Source organism: Coturnix japonica, chromosome 10, assembly GCF_054131305.1.
Source record: "Coturnix japonica strain WE chromosome 10, WE-NBRP24, whole genome shotgun sequence".
Classification (NCBI taxonomy): Eukaryota; Metazoa; Chordata; class Aves; order Galliformes; family Phasianidae; genus Coturnix; species Coturnix japonica.
This window is the reverse complement of record NC_140672.1, coordinates 20,001,980-20,011,107: the sequence shown is the minus strand read 5'-3', so window position 1 is coordinate 20,011,107 and position 9,128 is coordinate 20,001,980. Positions and strand designations below refer to the sequence as shown.

At 54.1% G+C, this 9,128-nt stretch overlaps 1 long non-coding RNA gene across 2 annotated transcripts; it reads left to right on the top strand.

The window, feature by feature from the left end:
• The first annotated feature begins 6,096 nt into the window (after nt 1-6,096).
• LOC146759470 (uncharacterized) lies at nt 6,097-9,128 on the top strand. 2 transcript variants are annotated; one of them, XR_014932430.1, is made up of 4 exons: nt 6,097-6,533; nt 6,835-6,958; nt 7,867-7,968; nt 8,758-9,128. It is a non-coding gene; the product is annotated as an uncharacterized LOC146759470 (long non-coding RNA). The 2 variants fall into 2 exon arrangements; XR_014932429.1 differs by having other exon boundaries at nt 6,101-6,533; nt 7,867-9,128.

Sequence of the window (9,128 nt, the reverse complement as noted above, 5' to 3'; positions counted from 1 at the left end):
CAATTGTGAAGCATGAGCTGGCACTTTTAGGGCTGGAATTGGCACTTGTGGGGTGGGAGGTGGATGAAGTGGGGCAGGAGGTGGATGTTGCGTGGCAGGATTTGGCCCTTGTGGGTCAGGACGTGGCACTTGTAGAGCGGGAGGGGGCACTTGTGGGGCCTGAGGTGGCACTTGTAGGGCAGGAGGTGGCATTTGTGGGGCAGGAGGTGGCATTTGTGGGGCGGGAGGTGGAAGCTGTGAGGCAGGGGGTGGCACTTGTAAGGCAGGAGTTGGCACTTGTGGGGCAGGAGTTGGCACTTGTGGGGCACGTAGTTGCATTAGTGTGTCAGGCGGTGGCACTTGTGTGTCAGGTGGTGGCACTTGTGGGGCGGGATGGGGAAGTTGTGGGGCGTGAGGTGGCACTTGTGGGGCGGAAGTTGACACTGTTGGGGTGTGAGGTGGCACTTGTGGGGCAGGATGTGGCACTTGTGCGTGGGAGGTGACACTTGTGGGGCAGGATGTGGCACTTGTGCGTGGGAGGTGGCACTTGTGGGGCGGGAGGTGGCACTTGTGGGGCAGGATGTGGCATTCTTGGGGCGGGAGGTGTAAGTTGTGATGCAGGAGGTGGTACATGTGGGGTGGGAGGTGGAAGTTGTGATGCAGGAGGTGGTACATGTGGGGCGGGAGGTGGAAGTTTTGATGCAGGAGGTGGTACATGTGGGGCGGGAGGTGGAAGTTGTGATGCAGGAGGTGGTACATGTGGGGCGGGAGGTGTAAGTTGTGATGCAGGAGGTGGTACATGTGGGGCGGGAGGTGTAAGTTGTGATGCAGGAGGTTGTACATGTGGGGCGGGAGGTGGTAGTTGTGATGCAGGAGGTGGTACATGTGGGGCGGGAGTTGGAAGTTGAGTGACGGGAGGTGGCACTTGTGGGTCAGGTTGTGGAAGTTGTGGGGCGGGAGGTTGCACTTGGGCAGATTGTGTCACTCGTGGGCAGGGAGGTTGCACTTGTGGGGCAGGAGGTGAAAGTTGTGGGGCAGGAGGTGGCATTTGTAAGGCGGGAAGTGGCACTAGTGGGGCAGAAATTGGCACTTATGGGGCAGGAGGTGGCACTTGTGGTGCGGGAGGTGGCACTGATGGGGCAGGAAATTGAGCTTTTGGGGCAGGAGATGGCACTTGTGGGGCGTAAGGTGGAACTTATGGGGCAGGAGGTGGAACTTGTGGAGCAGGAGGTGGTACTTGTGGGGCGGGAGGTTGGAGTTGTTGGGCAGGAGGTGGCATTTTGAGGCAGAAGGTGGCATTTGTGTGGCAGGAGGTGGCAATTGTGGGGCACGAGTTGGAAATTGTTGGGCAGGAGGTGGAAGTTTTGGGGCAGGGTTTGGCAGTTGTAGGGCGGGAGGTGGCACTTGTGGGCCAGGAGGTGGAAGTTGTAGGGCAGGAGGTGGCACTTGTGGGGCAGGAGGTTGTACTTGTGGGTCAGGAGGAGGAAGTTGGACAGTCAGTGACACTTGTGGGTCAGGAGGTGGATTATTTTGGGGGGGAGGTGGCAGTGGTGTGGACAAATGTGGCACTTGTGGGGCAGGAATTGGCACTTGTGGGGTAGGTGGTGGCACTTGTTGGGTGGGAGGTGGACGATGTGGGGCAGGAGGTTGCACTTGTGGGGCAGGAGGTGGCACATGTGGGGCGGAAATTGGAACTTGTTGGGAGGGAAGAGGTACTTGTGGGGCAGGAAGTGGCTATTGTCGGGCAGGAGCTGGCACTTGTGGGGCAGGAGCTGGCACTTGTGGGTCAGGAGGAGGAAGTTGGTCAGTCAGTGACACTTGTGGGGCAGGTGGTGGATTATTTGGGGGGGAGGAGGCAGTGGTGTGGACAAATGTGGCACTTGTGGGGCATGAACTGGCACTTGTGGGGCAGGAATTGGCACTTGTGGGGCAGGAGGATGTCTTTGTCGGTCAGGAGGTGGCACTTGTGAGCAGGAAGTGGATGACGTAGTGCAGGAGCTGGCACTTGTGAAGCATGAGCTGGCACATGTGGGGCAGGAATTGGCACTTGTGGGGCAGGTGGTGGCACTTGTTGGGTGGGAGGTGGATGATGTGGGGCAGGAGGTGGCACTTGTGGAGCAGGAGGTGGAAGTTGCATTGCAGGATTTGGCATTTGTGGGTTGGGTGTAGGCACTTGTGGGGCATGAGGTGGAATTTGTGGGGTGGTAGGTGGAACATGTGGGGCAGGAGCTGGCACTTGTGGGGCAGGATGTGGCAGTTGTGGGGCAAGAGGTGGCACTTTTGGGGCATGAGCTGGCACTTGTGGGGCAGGAAGTTGATGATGTGGGGCATGAGCTGGCATTTGTGAAGCATGAGCTGGCACTTGTGAAGCAGGAATTGGCACTTTTGGGGCAGGAGGTGGAACTTGTGGGGTGGGGGGTGGAATTTGTGGGGTGGTAGGTGAAACTTGTAAGGCAGGAGTTGGCACATGTGGGGGGGGAAATGGCACTTGTGGGGCAGGAAATGGCACCAGTGTGGTAGGATTTGGAACCTGTGGGGTAAGAAATGGCACTTGTTGGGCAGGAGGTGGCACTTGTGGGGCAGGTGTTGGCACTTGTGGGGCAGGTGTTGGCACTTGTGGGGCAGGAGGTGGAAGTTGTGGGGCGGTAGGTTGCACTTGTGCGTGGGAGGTGGATGTTGTGGGGCAGGAAATGGCACCAGTGGGGCAGGAGGTGGCGCTTTTGGGGGAGGTGGTGGCATTTGTTGGGCGAGAGGTGAAACTTATGGGGCAGGAGGTGGAAGTTGTAGGTCAAGAGGTGGAACTAGTTGGGCAGGAGGTGGCACTAGTGCGGCAGGAGGTGGAACTTATGGGGCGTTACGTGGAAGTTGTGGGGCAGGAGGTGGCTCTTTTGAGGCAGGAGGTGGCACTTGTGGGCCAGGAGATGGAAGTTGTAGGGTGGGAGGTGGCACTTGTGGGGTGGGAGGTGGTAGATGTTGGGCGTGAGGTGGCACTTGTGGGTCGGGAGGTGGAAGTTGTGGGGCAGGAGGTGGAAGTTGTGGAGTGGGAGGTGGCTTTTGTGGGGCGAAAGGTGACACTTGTGTGGCAGGAGGTTGCACTTGTGGGGCAGGAGGTGGCACTTGTGGGGCGAAAATTGGAACTTGTTGGGCGGGAAGAGGTACTTGTGGGGCAGGAAGTGGCTCTTGTCGGGCAGGAGCTGGCACTTCAGGGAAATGAGCTGGCACTTGTAGGGCGGGAATTGGCACTTGTAAGGCAGGAGGTGGAACTTGTGGGGCGGGATGTGGCACTTGTGGGATGCGAGGTGGCACTTGTGGGGCAGGAGGTGGCACTTGTGGGGCAGGAGGAGGCTGTTGTTGGGCGGGAGGTGGGACTTGTGTAACAAGAGGTGGAAATTGTGCGGTGGGATGTGGCAGTTGTGGGGCAAGGGGTGGCACTTGTGGGGCGGGATGTGGCAGTTGTGGGGCAGATGATGACACCTGTGGGGCGGGAGGTGGATGTTTTGGGGAAGGAGGTTGAAGTTGTGGGGAGGGTGGTGGCACTTGTGGGGCGGGAGGTGGCACTAGTGGGGCAGGAAATGTTACTTGTGGGGCAAGTAGTGGCTCTTGAAGGGCAGGAGGTGGCACTTGTGGGGCAGGAGTTAATTCTTGTGGATCTGGAGGTGGCACTTGTGGGCCTGGAGGTTGCACTTGTGAGGCGGGAGGTGGAAGTTGTGGGGCGGGTGGTGGCAGTTGTGGGGCTGGAGGTATCACTTGTGCGGCAGGAAGGTGGCACTTGTGGAGCAGAAGGTGACACTTGAGGGGCAGGAGCTGGCACTTGTGGGGCAGAAGTTGGCACATGTGGGTCGGGAGGTGGCACTTGTGGGGCAGGAGTTGGCACTTGTGGTGCGGAAGGTGGAACTTGTGGTGCGGGAGGTGGCACTTGTGGGGCGGGAGGTGGAAGTTGTGGGGCGGCAGGTGGCAATTGTGGGTCAGGAGGAGGCATTTGTGAGGCAGGAGGTGGATGATGTGGGGCAGGAGGTGGCACTTGTGGGGAAGTAGGTAGCACTTGTGGGGCAGGAAGTGGCACTTGTGGGGCAGGAGGTGGCACTTGTGTGGCAGGAGGAGGCACTTGTGGGGCAGGAGGAGGCACTTGTGGGGCAGGAGGAGGCTGTTGTTGGGCGGGAAGTGGAGGTTGTGGGGTGGGAGGTGGCACTTGTGGGGCTGGATGTGGAAGTTGTGTGGCAGGATTTGACACTTCTGGGGCTGCAGGTGGCACTTGTGGGGTGGGTGGTAGAACTTGTGGGGGTGAGGTGTAACTTGTGGAGCGGGAGGTGACAACTGTGGGACAGGAGGAGGCACTTGTGGGTCGGGAGGTGGCACTTTTAAGGCGGGAGGTGGCAGTTGTGGGGCGGGAGGTGGAAGTTGTGCGGCACGATTTAGCACTTGTGTGGCTGGAGGCGGCACTTGTGGGGCGGGAAATGGAACTTGTGGGGCAGCACGTGGCACTAGTTGAGCAGGAGGTGGAAATTGTGGGGCGGGAGGTGAATGATATGAGGCAGGAGGTAGCGGTTGTGGGGCAGGAGGTGGCACTTATGGGGCAGGAGATGGTATTTGTTGTGCAGTAGGTGGCACTTGTGGAGTGGGAGATGGAAGTTGTGGGGCAGGAGTGGCAATTGTTGGCCGGGAGCTGGCACTATTGGGGCGGGAGCTGGAAGTTGTGGGTCGGGAGGTGGCACTTGTGGTGCAGGAGGTGACACTTGTGGGGTGGTTGGTGGATGATGTGGGGCAGGAGTTGGCACTTGTGGGGTAAGGGTTGGCACTTGTGGGGTGGGAGGAGGCACTTGTGGGGCGGGGGGTGGCAATTGCTGGGTGGGAAGTGGCAGTTGTGGGGCAGTAGGTTGAAGGTTTGGGGCAGGAGGTGGCACTTGTGGGGCGGGAGGTGGCACTTGCTGGGCAGGAGTTGGCACTTGTGGGTCAGGTGGTGGCACAAGTGGGGCGGGGGTCGACGTTGTGGGGCAAGAGGTGTAACTTGTGGGGCAAGAGGTGTAACTTGTGGGGCAGGAGGTGGCCATAGAGGGGCGGGAGGTGGCACTTTTGTGGCGGGAGGTGGCACTTGTGGGGCAGGAGATGGCAATTGTGGAGCAGGAGGTGGAAGTTGCGCGTCAGGATTTGGCACTTGTGGGGCGGGAGATGGCACTTGTGGGGCAGGACGTGGCACTTGTGTGTCTGGAGGTTAAACTTGTGGGGCGGGAGGTGGCACTTGTGGGGAAGGAGGTGGCACTTGTGGGGCAGGAGGTGGAAAATGTGGTGCAGGAAATGGCACTTGTGGGGCAGGAGTTGGCACATGTGGGATAGAAGGTGGCACTTGTGGGTCAGGAGGTGGATGATGTGGGGCAGGAGCTGGCAATTGTGAATCATGAGCTGGAACTTTTAGGGCTGGAATTGGCACTTGTGCCACAGGAGTTGGCACTTGTGGGGTGGGAGGTGGATGATGTGGGACAGGAGGTGGAAGTTGCGTGGCAGGATTTGGCCCTTTTGGGGCGGGAGATGGCACTTGTGGGGCAGGACGTGGCACTTGTGGAGCGGGAAGGGGCACTTGTGGGGCCTGAGGTGGCACTTGTAGGGCAGGAGGTGGCATTTGTGGGGCGGGAGGTGGAAGCTGTGAGGCAGGGGGTGGCACTTTTAAGGCAGGAGGTAGAACTTGTGGGGCAGGAGTTGGCACTTGTGGGGCGCGAGTTGGCATTTGTGGGGCAGGTAGTTGCATTGGTGGAGCAGGAGTTGGCACTTGTGGGGTAAGGGTTGGCACTTGTGGGGTGGGAGGAGGCACTTGTGGGGCTGGGGGTGGCAATTGCTGGTTGGGAAGTGGCAGTTGTGGGGCAGTAGGTTGACTGTCCCAGTCTGCCTCTGGGTGGGATCTCTTTCTGATGATTTCTCCTCTGTGGAGTTTGTTCTGTGCACTTCCATCCTCAGTGGTGGGTGAGCCATTCTTTTTTTTTTTTTTACTTTTGTGATATATTCCTGTTGCGCCTATCTTTCTGCTGTTACGTATGTTATGGATTTCCTTTTTTTTTTTTTTTTTTTTTAATCTGTTTTGTGTGGTTGTTTTTTGTTGTTTGTATTGTTGTTGTTTTTTAACTTTGATTCCCTGGTCTTTGGCTTGCTTTTTTTTTTTCTTTCTTTATTTTTCTTTGTTTTGCTTTTTTCTTTTGCTGCATCATGATCTGCTTCACGGGTGTCATTTGCAAGAGACTGTAAATTCTCCTGGTTCGAACTGCAGTCAGCTTAATCAGATGCGTAAGAAATACATAAGGGCTGCTGAGGCCGGGCTGGTTTTCCATTTCTTTATAAACTGGGGTGCATCCACAGCAGCACTTATCTCCTGTTTTTGTTGTTGCTGTTGTTCAAGATAATTAAAGGATGCTACGTCTGTGTTTGTTGTCATCCTGCTTTCTTTTCTCTGTCTTGCAGGTCAGCTCGTGCTAGAAGTCGATGGTATCGCTGTATGAATCAAGGGCAGTTTAGGAGCAGCTGCTGATGGAAGAAACGAAGTCCAGGCTAATAAATGGAAGTATCTTCTGGTAAGGTGTCAAAGGTGGCAGTCATCATTAAAACCAAAGGGCTGGCTCATCCGAGTGCTTGCTGACTGATGCTTGGGAGTGTCTCGTTCTCCAGCTGTATGATACGAAAGCTAAATATGCTGAGCCGTTACAGCTTGTGCTGAAGTTGTGATTGTGCTCCCAGATGTTTCCTTTAGTGGTAAATCATGTTCTGGCACTGTGGTAGTCCTATCTCTGGCATGATCAGGAGCCTGGAGCACCGTGTCTGGTTGCGAGCCTTGTGTGCCTGTTTCCATGAACCTTGCTTTCTTTCTCTCTTCAGAGTAAGGGCAGGGTGCTTCCTTGCTTTTGGTGGATTCATTCAGGAGGCTGTCAGAAGGCCAATTGCAGTGTTCATAACACGGAGGGACACAATGGGAATGGACTCTCGTTACCACCATGCAAAAGTGAGTTTCTTATGAGTGGTATAATTTTGATTATTACTTCTGAGCAGTTGCAGTGTGATAGAGGATGTCACGAAACTATTTATTTGGGAGCACAGGGAAGAGTCATGAGAACCGAAAATGTAGTTTCTGTTTTGGCTGTCAAAATGGTGGAGATTTTTTGGGAGGACAGTGTCTGGTCTTCCTGTTAGCAGGCCCCCTCTGAGAAATTGGGCTTTGCTTGCTGCTTTGCTGTGCCTACCTGCCTGCTCCCTGTGCTTGCTGTGTCTGATACCAGCGGTCGTGGAACATGCTCCCTGAGGCTGTGGGCCTGGCCCTGAGCTGCTGCAGCTTAAAGGCCGTTTGAGTTTAGGTTGTCCTTCCTGGAGCATCGGGTTGGACTTGATAATCCTCGTGGTTCCTTTACAACTTGGGCTATTCTGTGGTTCTGTGGTCTTGGTGGTTTGCCTGGGAAATACCAGATGGTTTTATTCCCCCAATTTTTTATGGCATTTGAACTTGTTTCAATTCTAAATGTGGGAGAGGAGTTGGATAAGGGTAGGGTAAGGGTAAGGGTAGGTTGCTTTTTTCTTCTTCCTATTCTCCTAGGTATTTTCTGCCCATGTTGTGATAACTCTCTAACCAGAAATGTTCTTAATGCTCATGAAAAGGCTTTACTGGCAGCACACAATTTGACCATAGGACTGCTTGCTGGATTAATTTCTATGGATTGATTGTATGCTTTTTGAGGTGGTATGTTCAGTTTATCTTTTGAAAGGCTGTCAGCTTTTGAGGTCGCTGAGGTGTCTTGCTTTATCAGTCTCTAGCAGCTTGCTGGAGCTTGAAGTAGTTGAATCGTCCCATACAGAGCTGTTAAATAAAACCTTATAATCACTTTGTTTGTCACCTTACTGCCCTTCTTGTCTCCCTAGAGCCCAGCTGTCTTCCTGGGATTGCTGAGCAGCTGCCTTTCGCTGTCTCCTGCCTATCAGATCAAAAACCAGTGGTGTAAAACTGAGTTGGAATTTGGTGGCGTAAGTCCTTGAGTATTCTTTATTTCTGTAAAAGGCGCTGGATGTCTCAAGATGGAAGTCCAGATACCTACCCAAGTGTATTACAGCAATCACAGAATTTCTATTTCAGAGACTTTTTCAAAGCCCTTCAGATGGAAAGGCAAAGGGAAGTGCAACTTTGGAGTAGTAAATGGTGCTTATTAAAATGTAAAGAGGTCTAATTGGTGTAAATGGACTCCAGTCACACTGGTGTATAGCTTTCTTTATGAGGGTACTCAGGAATTCTTCTGACAATGAGTGATACAGTCCCAGCTCCAGGTGCGTGCTCAGCTTGGAAATGCATGCACATAGCTTTTGCTTGGCCAGCTGCTTTGACTGCATTGCACTACATCATCTTGTCTTGATCTCTTTGCTCCCTCCATCAAAAGTTTTGCTCGGCCTAGACTCGTTGCAGATACTGACTGTGTTATTTTGATCCACATGAGATCAATACAGAAATGAATACAGAAAATTAAGTAGGGTTGTGCAGCACGAATTTGAACGTCTATGGAGACCACCCTTTGTGGGACTCAGACTTGCAGAACTAGCTCCTTGAAGAGAGGGGCTCCAAGGTATTAACCCATATAAACCGTTGCTCTTCAGCATCTTCCTTCGTCAGTGACATAGATGATGGCAGGTTTGCAGACGATACAAACTGAGCAGTGCAGTCAATATATTGTAGGGGAGGGAAGCCAACCAGAGGGACCGGGACAGGCTGGAGAGGTTGCGGGCGTCCCTTTATTTTCCTTTGTTGTTTCCTTCTGGTTACAGGGAGGTGTCCGTCCCTTCTGCCACTGTGAAGTTGCTGTGGGGAATGAAACCGTCTGCAATTGTGGAAGGAGGGTCACTGCATGAGGAGGGGCTGCACATTCAGACATATGGAAGTTGATGGGAGTGTTTGCCTACAGATGTGTTCTCAATTTCAGTCCCCCAAAGCAATGAATTTCTGTAGGAGGCTAGATGTGCTTTTACAGGCAAGATTCATTGACTTTAAAATGATACTGGTTTTGATGACGACGAGGGGGGCTGGGTGGTTGTACAGGGAAGACAATTGAATGCTGCCAGAGATCTGCGTTTATCAGGCAGGAAACAGTGGGCATTGGCCTCCCGTGAGCTGGGCTTGATACTGATCTACCGGGACT